The sequence below is a fragment of the Schistocerca cancellata genome, chromosome 10, assembly GCF_023864275.1.
Source record: "Schistocerca cancellata isolate TAMUIC-IGC-003103 chromosome 10, iqSchCanc2.1, whole genome shotgun sequence".
NCBI lineage: Eukaryota > Metazoa > Arthropoda > Insecta > Orthoptera > Acrididae > Schistocerca > Schistocerca cancellata.
Window position 1 is genome coordinate 6,663,701 of NC_064635.1, and position 20,758 is coordinate 6,684,458.

Genomic DNA, 20,758 nt, shown 5'->3' on the forward strand with positions numbered 1-20,758 from the left:
ACAAAAACATAAAAAATAAAAAAGTACATTTGGTCATACATCAGCTGGGCCAACTTCTCACCTGGGTACAGGTTCTATGGGACTTGCGCAATGGATCGCCATATAGAGGTGGACGTGGCCGGTCTTAATGTTTTACGTTGAGGCTGGAGCAGGTTTCCACCTCGGCTCCTCCAAGGACCCAGACTGATTTCAGACTTTACTAATTTTAAGAAAAATAGTACGCCGGATTTTACATTCCAACCTCTGTTTTTTTAACGTTTTAGATATGCATCACTGTTTCACAGTAGTTTACACTGACGGCTCCAAACGGTGGAATTCCCTTGGCTGCTCTGTAGCGTTCCCTGACCATGTGACAAGCATTCGCCTTCCTGACGAGTACATCGTTTTCCAAGCGGAGCTCACGCGATGGGGGCGGCACTGGAGCACATGCGCCTTCTACTGCACAACCGGTTTCTCATCTGCTCCGATTCCCTTAGTGCGTTACAATCGTTACAGAAATCTTCAAACGTAAGAGTACCTTCGATGGTTTCACAATCCACAAGCGAATGTTACAGGTTTATTACTTTTCACTAAAAAACACTAAACTCCTGCCGCACAGGCCACGAAGGCCCAGGGATACCGACCGGCCGCCGTGTCATCCTCGGACCACAGGCGTCATCGGATGCAGATATGGAGGGGGATGTGGTCAGCACACCGCTCTCCCGTCCGTGTGTCAGTTTCCGAGACCGGAGCCGCTGCTTCTCGGTCAAGCAGCTCCTCAGTTTGCCTCGCAAGGGCTGAGTGCACCCCGCTTGCCGACAGCGCTCGGCAGACCGGATGGTCACCCATCCAAGTGCTAGCCCAGCCCGACAGCGCTTAACTTCAGTGAACTGACGGGAACCGGTGTTTCCACTGCGGCAAGGCCGTTGGCCCCATTACTTTTCACACTGTATATAAATTGCCTGGTAGGTGACGTAGGTAGTTCCATGAGACTTTCAGTGGACGATGCTGTTGAATACAGAGAAAACGTTACGCTAGAAAATTGTAGCGAAATGCAGGAAGACCTGCAGAGGATACAGGCTTGGTAACTGACCCTCAACATAAGCAAATGTAACGTATTGCGAATACATAGAGGAGTTCCTAGATAACAGGACGCAGCATATCATTCTCAATGGAGAGAAGTCTTCCGATGTAAGAGTGATTTCAGGTGTACCGCAGGGGAGTGTCATAGGACCGTTGCTATTCACAATATACATAAATGACCTGGTGGATGACATCGGAAGTTCACTGAGGCTTTTTGCAGATGATGCTGTGGTGTATCGAGAGGTTGTAACAATGGAAAATTGTACTGAAATGCAGGATCGTCTCAGAATATAGTTCTTCATACCAGACGTCGAAGAGGTTGTTTTTTAACGTTGAGTGGCTCCCCTAAACCCGCTTGCATATTTTGATAGATAATTTCAGGCAACCCAACAGCAGTGTCGAGCAGAACGGAACCACCGCCGCGGGATTATCAGGTACGTGGTGTGCACAGGGCGCACGGTCTAGAAAAGTCGAAACGACAACCAATTTAAAGGGTCCCCCAGCCCCATTTGTACTCTCGGGCGTGTTACAAGCCGTACAAATTTTTCACAACGTTGACGCCTTGATTCCTCAGCCGCTAAGAGCGCTTTCTTAGGAGTCTGGCTGGACCACTGGAAAACCCCGTCCGTCTCTCACCCATTGTCTCAACAGATTGAAAGAAGGTCTCACTTATGCCGTCGTCACGCCTCAACATTTCCTGGCAACGTGCCATGCGCGCAGCTAAGTGGCCATCCTCAGCTTTTGTGGAACCCATCTGGGGGACACTTTCCGCCATTTTAAATACCAAAAACAGCCCTCATTCTAGCCGCTGCCGCTAGCGTTGTGTATACCGTACAGTGCTGCCATCTCTGTCACGCTTTCACGACGACCGCACGCGTATTTTAAAAGAAAATCGCACGTTTCTATCTGTTTCGAGTCCTGATAAAAAGAACCGGTGGCGTTGTAACTTCAATGCACCTCGTACGTTAGCAGCTTCTCTTATTTCAGCAATATTGTTTACCACACTCTCACAGAAGGCGCGACGACACAGTTTCGTATTAATTTGTATTTAATTAGCCGATTCTGCTCGTTCTTTTTTTCCCATCTTAATATCATGAAGAAAAAGTTCTCCAGTTCCAGACCCCCCCCCCTCCCCTCTCAGCTGAATTTCACAGCCCACTCCACTTCGACTACAGCCGCCGACGCTTTCAGAGAGAGCACATTAAAGAAATCAGGCTGCATAAACGCGCTCTTGTTTTGTTAGCGATTAAAGAAAATACTGCCCATAATTATCTTAATGAAAAGGCTCCCGCGTTATTAACGGCGCGCTTCCATTACGATAATTAGAAGCATTACAACTGCTAAAATGAGGACCCTCGTGCAACATCAAAAAACTGTCTCTGCATTCTTCGCCAAAGAATTGACGAGCTCGACAAAGTCCACAATATAACTGTGGTGGAAGCGGTTGTGAAAGTGTCATTTTCTACGGACGGTATTTTGCACCATAGGCCATACATGAAACTAGTCGATGACGGCTACGGAGATGTGCAGGGCCGACAGACCTCCATGTCACACGTGTATAAAATCCCTTCTTCACAAAGTGACATAACAGCGTTTTCGAGAGATTTTTGCTGTGTAAGTGCAGAGCTGAGTGACTCCCTGTCCAGCACATACAAACTATATATATATATATAAATACAGAGGAGAAAGAGACGACAAAGTAAACGGTCCACTGCTACGATAATACGCGGGATCAAACTCTAGTGTTCTGTTACAGAACCTATTATAGTACGGTGATCATGAACTTGTGTTTTCTTGTGAGTAATTTGCAGTTTTTCACTTAAACAGTTTTTGATGTTGCTGTGCAATATTCGTACAGTTATTTTTAAATGAACAGACCGTAATTTTACTGTGTTGTTTATTTAATTACTTCCTAGGTTTCGGCCTTTAATGCCATTTTCAAGTGATTGAGTGTATGTCATTAACATATATTGCAGGAGATGCGAGCTTGATATCCTTCAGTGTATGTTAATGACAAACCCAACCACTTGAAAATAACACGAAAAGCCGAAACCTAGGTCGTAATTAATTAAACAACAATACAGTCAAATGGCTGCGCCTTCATTAAAAAAAGATTTTAACTCCTTCACTCTTGTTTTCATTACTATCTCCTTCATATTTAAAGTATGTTAACCACTAAAATTTAATCACCGACTGTTTTATGAATACAAGTAGTTTATGAACCAAGAGACTGAACAATATTACTTCTGTGCTTGAAACGCTAGAGCCAAGAGCACAAACATATTACCATTATACGAACCAATAGGTCGCGTATCAAGTATGCTTAGACACACGAAATGCATATTCACCAGTAATAGCTTTTATATGATATTCCTTACGCAGTGATTCAATTCCTCCAGTCTAGCTAACAAGTTTTCGACAAAAGAAGTGTTTTTTGTCAAAGCTACTGAACCGTGTGCTACTAACAATCAAACTGTCTTTCTTCCTTTCAAAATAGCGTAAGTGTGTCGAAAGGTCGATTTCCACCTGACGAAAAATAAAAAAGTTATTGTATATTGAAAAGAGAGACGAAAAAAGAATATAGTCACCTGAAACGAAATTTTTAAGTAACATTAAAAAACTATGTACCCTCAGAGACCAAATATAATACAGTATTATACGAAAACTAATTTACACTTCATAAATGGAAAATGGAGCGAGGATATAAAAATGGAAACAACATAAGGAATAGACACTTTCGACGAAGACGGAACAGGTTCTAAGCCTAATCCATAAAGTGAAGAGGAAGAAGAAGATTGTTCGCTTTTGGTGCTGTAATTATTTATCAAACTCCACATTTCTACTTCAGCTGATTTTGCCCTATATCGCCGTTTTCAAGAGATGAATATAATTGTACGTGCTGATTAGCGATGGATACATTCGTGCAGATATACTGACTTCACCAAAATTGCCTTAGAGGGAAAAATCGGCTGACTGTTTTATATGTAAGTATTATCTGCTCATTTCGAGTTAATAAAGTAACAATGACCTTACAAAATAATTTCAAAATTAATATTCACGTATGAAAAAGTTTAAAATAATATTTTATACACACCCAACTAACCTATCAACTGCAGACTGGCAGAGGGTGCAGGAAGATGAAGCTCTATGTCGTCTGCAGGGAGAGTTTTGCAAACTCTCGCAGCGGAAACGCACAACGAAAGATTTAAAGCCTGTAATGCCTAAGATGCCAATTACAGAAATTTGTAACAGTTCTTATGCGTAACTACGACTGAGTACATAGTGGTTCTCTTCAAAGAAACTATTTAACATTAGACGGATAAGCTGTTTCGTAGAATTTCTCTGTCATTTACGTCTCAGATGTTATTTGAAACAGGCTACGTTACAATAACATTAAATGTGCACCGATGACAAAATAGCGTGCCAGTGTATTAAACTGATCGTCGGTAAAAGAAAAATAAACATCTGTGTCATTTACTTCTCAGATGTTATTTGAAACAGGCGACTGCTACGTTACAATAACATTAAATGTGGAGCGATGACAAAATAGCGTGGCAGTATATTGAACTGATAGTCGGTAAAAGAAAAATAAACATTTCAGCGAATTCATATATTGTCTTTGCTCTACAAATAGTGACGGTGGAAGATTTCTGTTTCATTAATAGCAGTTCGTCAGTTACTATATTTCGTTGTACTGCTCTTGAATTCATACGCATTTCAAATCCCAGCTACAGTTCAATATCTGAACACTGGAGATGGAGGCTTTGTGAAGGAGACACAAAATCCATAAGGTTCGCAATAAACTGGAGCGATTGCTTAACCTGGTCATAATGCAGGGCAAATAAGTACTGGAAACCAGAAGTGGATTTCACACCGAAATACGTGTAGATCAATATAAAACGGATGGGCACAACAGATTTACTGTTAGGAACAGATTGTATGAAAAGAAATGTAGGCCAGACACAAAGTCACTGCAAATTCAATTCATGGTGAAAAACACCCGTTCACACAGCCAGTCATACTGAAGCAAACACGTACTACTTACATGTCACGTCTCCGTTTATATGGACAACAGTTATTTATAAATGCTAATTAGTGTTAAGTGTCAGTGGCAGTCGTGAGAACAGCTGATCGTAAAGCAGTATTTGAAGTCTGCCTTATGAACTTCTTTGTGGCTGGATTTTGTATCGCCTACATTCAGGCATCTTCGGAATCCGTAGACGACGGTCCGCCAGCTTCGAGTAGGTACACTGACATGGAATTCAGTGACACATACCATTCATCGTCCTCTTGCGGTGGAATGTGGCTTTCCCAACCATCTCAGTATCTTAGCTGTCACATTCTGTAACACCTCCGTTCCGGGTCATTGTTAACTCATACAGCTTTTATGAATCCAATGGCGTAATGTGTGCGATTCTCCATTCTGCAAAATTATTACGCAATATACCATATGAATCATTTTACACTACTAGCCATTAAAATTGCTACACCACGAAGATGACGTGCTACAGACGCGAAATTTAACCGACAGGAAGAAGATGCTGTGATATCCAAATGATTAGCTTCTCAGAGCATTCACATAAGGTTGGCGCCGGTGGCGACACCTACAACGTGATGACATGAGGAAAGTTTCCAACCGATTTCTCATTCACAAACAGCAGTTGACCGGCGTTCCCTGGTGAACTGTTGTTGTGATGCCTCGTGTAAGGAGGAGAGATACGTACCATCACGCCGGCCGGAGTGGCCGTGCGGTTCTAGGCGCTACAGTCTGGAACCGCGTGGCCGCTACGGTCGCAGGTTCGAATCCTGCCTCGGGCATGGATGTGTGTGATGTCCTTAGGTTAGTTAAGTTTAAGTAGGTCTAAGTTCTAGGGGACTGATGACCACAGCAGTTAAGTCCCATAGTGCTCAGAGCCATTTGAAACATTTTTTCGTACCATCACGTCTCCGACTTTGATAAAGGTCGGATTGTAGCCTATTGCGATTGCTGTTTATCGTAACGTGACATTGCTGCTCGCGTTGGTCGAGATCCAATGACTGTTAGCAGAATATGGAATCAGTGGGTTCAGGACGGTAATACGGAAAGCCGTGGTGGATCCCAGCGGCGTCGTATCACTAGCAGTCGAGATGACAGGCATCTTATCCGCATGGCTGTAACGGATCGTGCAGCCACGTCTCGATCCCTGAGTCAAGAGATGGGGACGTTTGCAAGTCAACAACCATCTGCACGAACAGATCGACGACGTTTGCAGCAGCATGGACTATCAGCTCGGAGGCCGTTGCTGCGTTTACCCTTGATGCTGCATCACAGACAGGAGCGCCTGCGATGATGTACTCAACGACGAACCTGGGTGCACGAATGCAAAACGTCATTTTTTCGGATGAATCCAGGTTCTGTAACAGCATCATGATGGTCGCATCCGTGTTTGGCGACATCGCGGTGAACGCACATTGGAATCGTGAATTCGTCATCGCCATACTGGCGTATCACCCAGCGTGATGGTATGGGGTGCCATTGTGTTGTGTACATAGTTCGGCGTAGTCAGCGCGTACACTACTTTCCCACTAGAGCGCGCCCCGCTAAGCACAACAGCGCAGGCGCAGCGCTCGTCCGTCTCCGCTCTACGAGATGGCGCTGCCATAAAGACGGAACAAATTCTGCTTCCGCCGATCCGCGTATAAATATGTAACGCAGCCAATGAGATTGCTGCTAACGTAGAACCTTTTCTCCTCGCGGATCACACTCGCGCAGTGATACCTGAACGCGCGAGGTACTGTAACGAGTGTACAGACCTCCGATTAGTCAGTCTGGATTAGTCCGCATTAGTCTATAGTTAAGTTTCAGTCTGCACCTAATAAGATTACCATATTCCTGTACATCGCCATGAAGAGAAATGTATAGAGACTTTTGTCAAGTATCAGAGATATGTGAGAAGAAGATTAACGTACCAAGACCAAAGGAACTTCAGATTGTCCATTGTAAATAGCACCCAGAACCAAGTTAAGTTATTTTTATGCTTGTTATTATTTTAATAAATGTGTGTGAAAATTAATCAAGTTCTGTTTAAAGTTGGTCACCGTCAATCTGCTACTCTAAGCGTGCAAGTGGCATTTCTATCGTCTGACCTAACGGCAGAAGATAAACACGGCACGATAAGACCACGAGACATATTGCTGACACTCGCCTACTTCGTTAGAGCGACAAGTCAAATAATCTGATGGTGTGTGTATCGAAGGTCTTACAGTACGCACACCACACATTGGTTACACGTCTCGGTCACCTCTTGTTCGCACTGACGGCACATTGAACAGTGGAAGTTACATTTAAGATGTGTTACGACCCGTGGCTCATCCCTTCATTCGATCCCTACGAAACCCTACATTTCAACAGGATAATGCACGACCGCAGGTTGCAGGTCCTGTACGGGCCTTTCTGAATACAGAAAATGTTCGACTGCTGCCCTGGCCAGCACATTCTCACCAACTGAAAACGTCTGGTGAATGGTGGCCGAACAACTGGCTCGTCACAATACGCCAGTCACTACTCTTGATGAAATGTGATATCGTGTTGAAGCTGCATTGGCAGCTGTACCTTTACACTCCATCCAAGCTCTGTTTGACTCTATGCCCAGGCGAATGAGGGCCGTTATTACGGCCAGAGGTGGTTGTTCTGTGTACTGATTTCTCAGGATGTATGCACCCAAATTGCGTGAAAATGTAATCACATGTCACTTCTAGTATAATATATTTGTCTGCATTTCTTCTTGGTGTAGCAATTTTAATGGCCAGTAGTGTACTTTCACATGGTCCAGTCAAATTAATATTACCACCGTCTATATCCGACGTCAACGTGCATAACCACTCAGTGGAGGGATAATAAAGCGCGCACGGGGGACGCGGAAAACATCGCAGTCGTTGTCATAATGCGCGAAAACAGAGCGGTTTATGTGACGAATAAAAGGAGATGTCCACTGACTTTCGGGCCAAGGGTGAAAGCATTTCCGAAACGGCTAGGTCTGTCTACTGCTCGTATGGCGCCGTTGTTAAAGTATACTGTGCGTGATAAAAAGATACTATCTGACGCAACTGTGGTGCACCATCGGCCATAGATGACACGAGTGGATGACGGCCACGGAGGTGTCCAGGGGCGAGAGCACGCGCAACTGTCGAGGAACTGACCGGCCATTTGAACCCAGGGGATACCAGCAGTTTCTTCTCAACGACCTATCGGTGAATGTTGCTGCGTATGGGCCACAGCATCAGGCACCTGATTCGTGCATCCGTGTCGATTGCTCTTCATCAGCGACGAAGACTGCAATTTACACGCCAGTACCGCCTCTGAGTGGCGGCAGGTGGCCTTTTCAGATGGACCACGCATTATGGTCCATTGGACGAACGGCCTTTGTCTGAAAGCAAACACGCTGCAACTGTCGTCGACAGGGTCCAGATCGGAGGCATTTCCTGCGTGATCTCAGCATTCTGAAACGCACAATGGATCAACAGGAGTGTTTATCCGTCGTTGACGATCACATCCACCCCTATACGCAGTTTGTTTTTCGCCGGCACGAGGGCATCTACCAGCAGGATAATTACTGAGTACATACGTGGTTCCAAGTGCTAGAGGTGGAGTTTGCCGTACTCCCTTTGCCACCAACAATCTGTCGGATCACCTCGATCGGAATGTTCGCACCACGGATCCTCAACCGAGAAACCTTCCGCAGACGGTCATGGCAGTGGATTTGGAGTGGTTCCACATCCTGTTGGTACCTTCCAGAACCTCTCTGACTCTCATCCTGAACGTCTCGCAGCGATCCATGCTGCAAAATGTGGTTGTTCAGGCTTTCGACAGGTGGCGACATTAATGTGACAGGAGAGTGGTTGTAACCTCCCGACAGAAAAATTCCGAAACCTCCCAACAGTAAAATATAATTACTTATATAATTCACATTCAGCGTAATCTCCCAATAAAAAAATTCCGTAACCTACCAATAATACAATGTGACTAATCTCTCAATAAAATTGTGGCTCACTTATAACCATGCTGCGTCATGGCCTGAAAGATCATTCTGAATAAATTGAAAATTCTTACCTCAGTAAGGTCGCCGGATAACGCATATATATATCTGCTGCTATAAGAAATTTTTCTGGCACAGCCGAGTGTAATGATGGCCGATAGATTTGTCACGTATGAAAGGAAACAACTGATTTTTCTTTTGAATAATCGGGATGACCATGGATCGGAGAAATTAGTAAATTCTTTAAATCGAGATCAATGATTGTCAAAAGTTAATTTTTATAAGAAAGATTATTATTAAGAGATCTTTTAAGAAACATTTACATGGAACTTGATATAACGATAGTACACATGCGCGAGGCTGCTTTTACCTTACATTATATCGCTCAGGCTCCGACATCGCTCCCCACGACCGGCCCAGTCAACTCCATACACACGACTGCTGGCTACTACTTACTCCTACTGCGACACAGTTCCTACTGCAGCCAACACTGCTCTCTGATCTGAGATTCTCTTATAGCTTACAAATCGCAGGCAGCGCGTGAGCAGTCCATCGAAATTACATCTGCGCGAGTGCGCTAGCAACAAATTCCTTAATCATGGACCTCTTACATGGTGTAATAACACAGGGCGTTTGAACATCTACGTGTCAATAGTTTATTTTCTGTTGTCAAACCAAACGACAGCCTATTTTTCCCACACTGGCGTGGGGCTCATTACCCGATAGGCAATTTTCTAGGCTTTCTGCTCTGTGTGTCTGTGGAAGGATATTTGTTTTTGTTGTGTCGAGATTGTAATATTTATACCACAACATCTACCTAATTTTATCTCAAAATATGTGTTTCGACACCTACGGCCGTTTGGCATGTCAAAATACGCTCTATATCTTTCTCTAAACAGTTCTATCAGCCGATCTTAGTTCGGGCTATAATACCACAATTTCTGCAGAACTAACACAGCAGTATAATGAATCTTATTCCCGTAAAACATAATTTCTACATCCGTCATACGCTCTTCACTGGGCGCAAGAAAGGAACTTCAAAGGTCGTACGGATGAAGGCGGAGATGGTCCCAGTTGGAATGAAACGACATAAACCCAGACTTTGGCTGGAATACAAAAGCCTTTATTTAAAAAGTAATTTTTGCCTTTCTCTTACAAAATGTTAAATACACTTTCGTTGTACACATACAAGCCGCATATTAAACTGCATCCTGTACTTTGTCATCGTTCTTAGGTTCAAGTCCTGGTTCAAAATGGTTCAAATGGCTCTGAGCACTATGCGCCTTAACTTCTGAGGTTATCAGTCGCCTAGAACTTAGAACTAATTAAACCTAACTAACCTAAGGACATCGCACACATCCGTGCCCGATGCAGGATTCGAACCTGCGATCGTAGCGGTCGCTCGGCTCCAGACTGTAGCGCCTAGAATCGGACGACCACTCCGGCCGCCGTTCAAGTCCTGACACTTGTTCAGATAGATGGAAGAAAACGATTACGATGTAGTTTAGGGAGACATCCCACAGTCTGGATGCTTTTGCTGAAGAGCAGAGAGTATTACAGAGTACCAGTAAACCCCTGAGTCTTTAAAAAATTCTAAATCTCTCGTATAAGAACAGCCTCGAGCGGTGACTACTTTACAAATGTGTTAAATGCGTGAAATATGTAGCATTAAGCATGTAAGCGGGAGGCCAACGGCCTTGTCGCACTGGCAACACCGCTTCCCGTCAGATTATCGAAATTAAGCGCTGCCGGGCTTGGCTAGCACTTGCACGGGTGACCGTCCGGCTCTACCTGGATGCACTGGGCCCCTCTGAGGGCAGTGACTTCCGTCATAAAAAGTGACAACAGCCGGCAGAGTGCTTGGCTGACCACGTGCCCCTCAACAGCCCCTACCGCCTAAGGATGACACGGCGGTTGGTCGGTACTGTTGGGCCTTCCGAGGCTTCGTCGGACGAAGTTTGAGATGAGTTTGATGTAAGCGAGAGTTCCATAAAGGTTTGAAATCACGTGTAATGTTTGTCAGAAGTCAGTAACTGTTCTCATTGTCAAATAGTGGAAGAATAAAATCTGGGTTATTTCGTGTGATGAGTTACATTGCCTCAAGACGTACAGAATGTAACGAAATTCCCTTTACACACTCTCAGGACAGGTTCCTTACACCAAAACGAGAAGAAAATGTCTAGTAAGCAAGGACTCCAAAATTCTTACCTTAAGAGCTATGAGGACTTTCTCTCCGTTAGTGTAAACACGTCTCTTCTACTGAACAAGTGCTCACAGCTCTGAAGGTATAAATTTTGGAGTCCTTGCTTACTGGACATTTCTTTCTTGTTTTGGTCTATACGACCTCCTCCCCGAATACTGAAAGCAAAGAACTTGCAGTAGAAGAGAACGCTTTGCAGTATCGAAGATAACAGGTGTCCACAGCTCTTAAAATACGCACTTTAAAGCCCGTCTTTACTATACATTTTTCCTTTTTTGATATAAAAAACTTATCCTCAAAGTTTGTGAAGGGAATTTAACTGCACCCTGCAGAACTCAAGTACATGTCTTAAAGATTTAACATAAGTGGGAGATCACGAGAGCACTTTAATTTTTTTAACATTGTCAATAATTATATTAAATATTGAAAATCAGGTTTTTATTGCCCCTGAAAGCCGTCTATAGGCAACCCGCACGGGAGACCGTGGTTTTCGATTAGTAATAGATGAAGTGGGCTTCAACCGCTCTTCCTACAAAATTCAGGTACAGAGGGGAACTTTCCTAATCTTATCAGACACGTTTCTACGTACGAGTGCAAATATATCTCAATAAAGGCAAGTGCAGGAATACCCATCCGCATAGTAGATGAAGATATTTGCCGTTGTGGTATGCCGGTTTGTCGAGGTTTGTGAGCCCACAGGTTCACTCTTTGAAAATTACTATTTTGTTGAGTGGCAACTCAGTTTAAACAAACACTGTCAAAAATATTACGTGCGTATGTTGTACATAAGCAAACGAAATCACGTATCTGTAAGACAACATGGCTAATGTGTTATCGACGTAAGATTCGTAAGAAAAATTTCTGTAGCAAGCGGAGACGGCTGGCACACTTTTGCTCCTTAAGAGAGCTCACCGACAACTACTCCCTCCGTACGCAGCAGTTCAATAGGAAAGACAATGCTACCTTCTGGTATAGAATAACTTTTATAATTATCTGATTAAACTAGGTTTGCTAAAATGAAGACAATACGTTCAACAATAAACGTAACTTTTAACCTAGAATGCAAAACTGTCACAATATTTATCTGGTTAATGTCATTCATATGCATTGTGTGGCGAGACGTTGTTTTTGGCATTAAAATACTCCTACGAAGGATGTTCATGATGAAATTTACAGTGTGCTTACATTTACTTGCGCACTACGGAAAGTACAGTATTTTGTTTGCAGTTTATTGCCTTCGGAGAACTAGCTAGTTTTTCAATCTCGGTCGTCTGCAACAGCATTTTCACTCAGATGTGTGTAGTAACTAAAATCATGCAACACGGCCTATGCGGACCACCACGTAGCAGATCTACTGTCTTCCAATAAATGTTGTTATTGTTTGTCGTCTACACGAAGCTCCGAATCCGACATTTATATAGGATACGGTAACAAGTATCCATAGCGACTTCGTCTATTTAGGGTATAGTTTTCTGAATTGTTCTATAAATATTATCGAAAATGAAGCTGTTGCCGCCATTCTATGTCACGCAACAACGAAATATTTAGATATGTTGGGTTGTAAGTAGGCTGTTTAGGTTTTTTTTTATTGGTAACGCCATGTAGCGCTCTATATGAAAATCACTGACAGTGCTGTGTGAAGTCGGTGGCTGGTTTGCATTGTTGGAATATTTGCTATTGTAGTGTTTGGCAGTTGGATGTGAACAGCGCGTAGCGTTGCGCAGTTGGAGGTGAGCCGCCAGCAGTGGTGGATGTGGGGAAAAGAGATGGCGGAGTTTTGAGATCGGACGATCTGGACGTGTGTCAAGTAGACAGAGTAAATTTGTAATACTGTAATATATATAATGACTTTTGAACGCTATTAAGGTAAATACACTGTTTGTTCTCTATCAAAATCTTTCATTTGCTAACTATGCCTATCAGTAGTTAGTGCCTTCCGTAGTTTGAATCTTTTATCTAGCTGGCAGTAGTGGCGCTCGCTGTATTGCAGTAGTTCGAGTAAAGAAGAATTTTGTGAGGTACGTGATTCATGAAAGGTATAGATTATTGTTAGTCAGGGCCATTCCTTTGTAGGGATTTTTCAAAATCAGACTGCGTTGCGCTAAGAATATTGTGTGTCAGTTTAGTGCTGATCAGAATAAGTAAAGAGAGAAATGTCTGAGTACGTTCAGTTCTGCTCAGCTGTTTGAAAATCAAATAACGTAAGAGGTTTACCAGCACAGTAATTCACTGATTTTTCTAAGGGGACGTTTCATATATGTCACGCAACAACGAAATATTTAGTTATGTTCGGTAAAGAGTCAAAGATATTTCAGATATATCGAGTTCGTACCTGGCTGGCTCTGAGCACTATGGGACTTAACATCTGTCATCAGTCCCCTAGAACTTAGAACTACTTAAACCTAACTAACCTAAGGACATCACACACATCAATGATCGAGGCAGGATTCGAACCTGCGACCGTAGCAGCAGCGGGGTTCCGGACTGAAGCGCCTAGAAACGCTCGGCCACACCGGCCGGCCGAGTTCGTACCTGCAATCGATATACATCGAGGTGATAAAAATCGCGGGACACCTAGTATCGTATCGGACCTGCTTTTGCCAGGAGTAGTGCAGCAACTGGACGCGGCGTGCACTCAGCAAGTCGTTCATCGGAAGTCTCCTGCAGAAAGACCGAGCCACGCTGCCTCCATAGCCGTCCGTGTCAGCGAAAGTGTTGGCGGTGCAGGATTTTCTGCACGAACTGACCTCTCGGTTATGTCTCACAATTGTTCGGTGCGATTCGTATCAGGCGATTTCGGTGGCCAACTCATTCGCTCGAATTGTCCACAACGTTCTTCAAACCAATCGTAACCAGTTGCGGCCCGGTGACATGGCGCATTGTCATCCATAAAAATTCCGTTGTTGTTTAGGAACATGAAGTTGATGTTGTTGTTGTTGGTCTTCAGTCCTGAGACTGGTTTGATGCAGCTCTACATGCTGCTCTATCCTGTGCAAGCTTCTTCATCTCCCAGTGAATCTGCTTAGTGTATTCATCTCTTGGTCTCCCTCTACGATTTTTACCCTCCACACTGCCCTCCAATGCTAAATTTGTGATCCCTTGATGCCTCAAAACATGTCCTACCAACCGATCCCTTCTTCTAGTCAAGTTGTGCCACAAACTTCTCTTCTCCCCAATCCTATTCAATACCTCCTCATTAGTTACATGATCTAGCCACCTTATCTTCAGCATTCTTCTGTAGCACCACATTTCGAAAGCTTCTATTCTCTTCTTGTCCAAACTATTTACCGTCCATGTTTCACTTCTATACATGGCTACACTCCATACAAATACTTTCAGAAATGATTTCCTGACACTTAAATCTATACTCTTTCTTTCTTCTTCAGAAACGCTTTCCTTGCCATTGCCAGTCTACATTTTATATCCTCTCTACTTCGACCATCATCAGTTATTTTGCTCCCCAAATAGCAAAACTCCTTTACTACTTTGTGTCTCATTTCCTAATCTAATACCCTCAATATCACCCGATTTAATTCGACTACATTCCATTATCCTCGTTTTGCATTTGTTGATGTTCATCTTATATCCTCCTTTGAAGACACTGTCCATTCCGTTCAACTGCTCTTCCAAGTCCTTTGCTGTCTCTGACAGAATTACAATGTCATCAGCGAACCTCAAAGTTTTTACTTCTTCTCCATGAATTTTAATACCTACTCCGAATTTTTCTTTTGTTTCCTTTACTGCTTGCTCAATATACAGATTGAATAACATCGGGGAGAGGCTACAACCCGGTCTTACTCCTTTCCCAACCACTGCTTCCCTTTCATGCCCCTCGACTCTTATAACTGCCATCTGGTTTCTGTACAAACTGTAAATAGCCTTTCGCTCCCTGTATTTTACCCCTGCCACCTTCAGATTTTGAAAGAGAGTATTCCAGTCAACATTGTCAAAAGCTTTCTCTTAGTCTACAAATGCTAGGGATGTAGGTTTGCCTTTTCTTAATCTTTCTTCTAAGATAAGTCGTAAGGTCAGTATTGCCTCACGTGTTCCAACATTTCTACGGAATCCAAACTGATCTTCCCCGAGGTCGGCTTCTACCAGTTTTTCCATTCGTCTGTAAAGAATTCGCGTTAGTATTTTGCAGCTGTGACTTATTAAGTTGATGAGTGGCTGCAAATGGACTCCAAATAGCCGAAGACAAGTATATTTGCCTTCAATGATCTGTCCAGTTGGACCAGAGGACTCCGTCCGTTCCGTGTAAACGTAGACCACACCATTACGGAGCCATCACCAGCTTGCACAGCGCCTTGGTTGGTATCTTGGCTCCATGGCTTCGTGCGACCTGTGCCATACTCGAACCTTAGTATTATCAGCTGTTACCAACTGAAATCGGGACTCATCTGACCAGGTCACGGTTTTTCAGCCGTCTAGGGTCCAACCGATACGGTCAAGAGGTCAGGAGAGGCGCTGCAGGCGATGCCGTGCTGTTGGCAAACGCACTCGCGTCGGTCGTCTGCTGCCGTAGCCAAATTTTGCCGTACTGTCCCAATGGATACGTTCGTCGTACGTGCCACACTGATTTCTCTGGTCATTTCACGCAGTATTGCTTGTCTGTTAGCACTGACAATTCTATGCAAACGGTCGTTAAGTGAAGGCCGTCGGCCACAGTGTTGTGAGTGTTGAGAGGTAATGCCTGAAAATTGGTATTTTCTGCACACTTCTGAGTGTGTGTGTGTCTCGAAATATTGAATTTTCTAACGATTTCCGAAATGGAATGTACGATGCGTCTAGCTCCAACTACCATTCCGCGATCGAAATCTGCCGATTCCCGCCGTGCGGGCACAGTGACGCCGTAAACCTTTTCACTCTAATCTAGTGGGTACAAACGACATCTCCGCCAATGTACTGTCCTTTTATACCTTTTGTGGGAAATACTACTGCGATCTGTATATGTGCATGTCTCTATCCCGTGACTTTTATCCGTTAGTGTATTGTGAATCAAAGCCAGCACGTAATTCAAATTACAGCACAAGTATTTTTTTTATCGTCTCTCTGGGGTAGCACCACCAGCGTTTGTTGATTTTGTGTGTGTGTGTGTGTGTGTGTGTGTGTGTGTGTGTGTGTGTTATTCACACATCCCTGCGGGGATGTAAAACAGCTAAAGTAACTCGCAGTTAGATAGTCCACGAGATTACAACGAGTTATATTCAAATAACAACCCGTTTAATTGCTGGATTTCAAGCATGCAGTCTCACGCCAGAGCTGTGAAAATTGATGTAACCGATATTTTGTTTAACAAAACGAACAAAAACGCTTCTACTGTTTGAGTGTAACGACACGGAGAAAACACTGACGTACGCTCGTTTTAGAATTCAAAAATAAGTGTATTGTGTTCTACTGAAAATTAACATTAATGAGTAGTTACGGAAAATGGGATAAAGTTAATAAAATTGGTGAGTTCTGCGTTCTAACTAAACATGTCATTTATTGAAATATATTTTTATTCATCTAGGCGTAGAGAGTGTCTGCAGAGTGCGCAAAAACCACCATTGCAGTGGAAGTATTACGTTCAGTTTGAAGAAGGCATGTGAAGGTGACTGACGTTGAGTTCAAACAGCTAATGATTCACAAGCAGTACATTTTTAATTCTTTTCTTGTGCAGTATGTAATAATACAACAGCGCTGCTGAGGCACATACAAACACTTGAAATTGTGTCGTATGACGCCTAAACGTGTTAAAGTCTTTCGTGTAAATATTATGTATGTGTTGTCCATTGCTTCTAAATGCATTAAGAACGTAGGCATCAGGTTACGCTGCTGCCAGAATAGAGACTTTGTATTTATACCAGACTCATTCACACAAACAGTATGAGGTCCATAAAATAATGAGCGTAGCGTATAAAATGACACTAATAATAAAAAGAATACTGAGCTATTATTGTAAGACTGACACTGGTACTGTCTAATGTTTTGCTTGTTGATTGCCGTGAAGTTTGTTCGATTTGATCTAATAGTTTGTGATTTTGAGTGCATCTAAAAATGAATTCGACAAGAGAAAAATTTTCCGGACTTTTGATTTTCTACGATTCTGAATCATCGTTGACATCTAAACAATGCGAAGATCAGCTCAAAAATGAATTTGCCGAGGAACCCCCATGTGAGACAACAATTTGTAATTGGTACAGAGAACTCGAAAGAGATCAGTTTTCTCTTAGTGATGAATTTCATGAAGGATGCCCGATAACTGCTGTTACTGATGGATTTATTCGGGCGACACTGATATGAGCAAAACCCAAATCATATTACATCATTACAATCTTGAAGAAGGCTGAAGGCAACAATTGTAAAGTATTTTTCGAGCAGAAAAAGGTGAAAAGGCAGCCAAATCACTTGCAATAGTACAACATTTATTGGGAGCCCACTGACCTACGTTTCAACATCTTTAAAAACGTGTTCTTAAGACATATCAACAGTTAGGGCAATTGTTAGACGTGAGAAAAGACTGTCGTCGATGAATTCCACACAAACTGACTCACGATCCAAAATAACAACAAGCAGATTGACGCAGAAAAACTGTGGAAAAATTCGAAGGTGCTACTTCAAATTTGGCTTCGAATATCGTTGCTGGTGATGAATCTTGGATTTATTGTTACTATCCTGAAAATGGACGTCAATTGGCCGCCTGGGTCTGTCGAACAGAAGCTAAGCCCACAAAAGACTTACGATTTAACAGTGTTTGCAATAAAATAGTTGCTATTTTTTTTTCTAAAACGGGCTACTTTGCTCCTATGTTCCTACAGGACTGGAAGAGACGTACCGTGACTGCCAACTGGTACACAAATGTCTTTTTACGAGAAATTTTTGAAAGGGTTGGTAAAAAAATGAATTTTCATCATGATAACGCATCATCGCATACGGCAATAATAATGGATGAGCATCTGGATGCCGAAGTGTTCAGCACCATGGACCACCCACCATATAGCCCTGACCTGCCTAGCACGTTATGATTTGTTTATTTGCGAAAATTAAAGATACAATGTACTTAGTCAGTTTTCATCACCAGCGGGACCTGTTTCCTGAAGTGCCTCACGTATCACTGTTTTAAGGGCTGGTTACAACGAATGCAAAAATGCAATGATGTTAAAGGAGACCATTTTGAAAAATAAGTACGAGGTGTTTCAGAAGTGATTGTCAGTATTCAGGGATATGACGGGAATGATCAATCGAAACAAAAAACTCAAGTAAGTATGGGCTCTAAAACCGCATACGTTAAGAGCTTTGAGCAACAATTGATCTGTGGTACTGTGAAACAGATCTCCCTCACTGCAACCTCAATGCTCTCCATATTTTAGAAAGTGGTAGTATGGATCAAAACAAGAAAAAAATGTCCGTAAACATATTCTCTAAAACACATACCTTAAGACCTACTGGTACTTGTTCATCTCTGCTAATGAACAAGTGCTCATAACTTTTAAGGTATGCATGTTACAGCACATTTCTATTGGATATTTTTTCTTCATTTGTTCCGTACTACCACTTCCTGAAGTATGGGAAGCAAAGAGGTTGCAGTAGGGGAGATATGTTGCACAGTATCGAAGATCAAGAATTGCTCACAGCTCTTAAGGTATACGTTTTAGATCCCATCTTTGCTTGACTTTTTTGTTTCGGATGGTCAGTCCTGTCATATACCTGAATATTGACCATTACTTCTGAAACACCCTGTATTTTGAAAAATAATGTTCGTTTAATTTTTTAAAAATAACTATTGTTTGATTTTCTAATAATTTTCAGCGCCGCCTTAGTCGAATCAGATCCACTCAGAAACAGTCACATTATACCATCAGATTATATTTTATTGTTGAGATGATAGTATTGCCCATTGTAATGGTACTTGAATTACGTAACCATTACGGCACCTCACCTCAACCTCTCGATACCAGCAATATTCTACTGTGTTTCTGTAAAATAGTTAACATATTTCTGTGACAACATTCAGATTTGATTTCATTAATGTAGAGGTACTTCGATACATCAATATGTGTATATTGCAATGATATTATTCTTATGTGTATTCTTTCTTTTGTCACTATGATCTTTGACGTACTTGTAACTCTGATTTTTGGGCGCGTAAGCGGTTATTAGAGAGTCAAGTTGTAGTGGGACGCGAAATTGAAGCGTCACCCATACACCAGTGTCAGCCCAGTTTGCAGGTGAATATAAGTTTAATTCAGTTTTGTTTATGTATTTTTTGTAATATTGGTTATGGTTGTGAATTGTCTAAAGTTTTTGTATTTATTTTTTATGTTTCATGTACGGAGAGGGCGGCGCAACGAACGGAGACAGCATCTTCGCTGCCGGGACCAGAGAGACAATTGCTGGCCACTATACGTCACGGGTCGACAGCCAAAGAGCAACAGAAGATTCTGAAACCGATTTGTTGCGTCGTGCTTCTAAAAATTGAAAATGAATAATTTGTAACGTTTTGTACAACAATGACGTCATAGAGAGTTTAATCTTATTGAAAATGTTAGTCCTATCTTGTCAAGGCTCAGGTTCACGTCTGTATGTAGGAAGATAATAAACTAGTGGATGCTATTAAAGTTGAAATACGTGTTCCGAGGATTTATTTATGAAGAATTATGTGAATGAATTAATAATATATTTGACAAGATTATTGAATTTTGACAGCGTTCATCGCGACTTTGAATCTCAAAAGTTTATTCAATGTGGTTCTAATATCGATTAAATCAGATAACGTGTATCAATATAATTTCTGAGGAGAAACAAACGACATCTAAAACTGAAAAAGTTTACGCAAACCAATTGGCCCGAGTGACGTAATTCTGTGCATACGACTCAAATTATGTTTTACAGTTTCGTTCAAGAACCATTCTGAGACAATTTAAAAAGAATATAAATAATTTTGAAGTCGGTTGTAACTGACGTAGGTGACGAAGTCTACACATGGTCATATGTCGAAAGAAAATCATTTATAAGAAACTTACGTCGTTACACTACAAAGTCTTGGGTGTCATGTTGAAAAGACGCAAATTGTAGTCAGTTTATGAAATGTGAACTTTAACAGTGAGGAAGATATTTTCAAGTATGTTTTTGTGAAGTGATGGTGCAACAAAAGTAATAAAAAAGAAGTGGTGATTAATTTTTTACATCACCATTGTGCTAACTTGCAAAAGTTTAATCTTCAAGAATGGTTCATGAAACACACTTTTGAATATCGCAGAATAACACCTAGGCCTCTTTGCATCCGAGCTTGGAATCATCACTACCTAGATTTTCGACGATTGAGCCATGAGTTCACAACGAGACCAGCGTGGGAAACACGAAAAGATGAGTGCCTAGTTTACCCATTATTTCATGAAATGACTTTATTAACTGTGCTCTAATGACACCTGCCACATATTATAACTTTGTTGTTGCCCGAAAATGCAATATTTAGCAGTGTGAGCAACAGTACAATCAT

General features: G+C 42.3%; 1 pseudogene; it reads right to left on the minus strand.

Annotated features, from left to right (window-relative positions):
- Positions 1-792: 792 nt before the first annotated feature.
- Positions 793-910, minus strand: LOC126106949 (5S ribosomal RNA; annotated as a pseudogene).
- Positions 911-20,758: the final 19,848 nt, after the last annotated feature.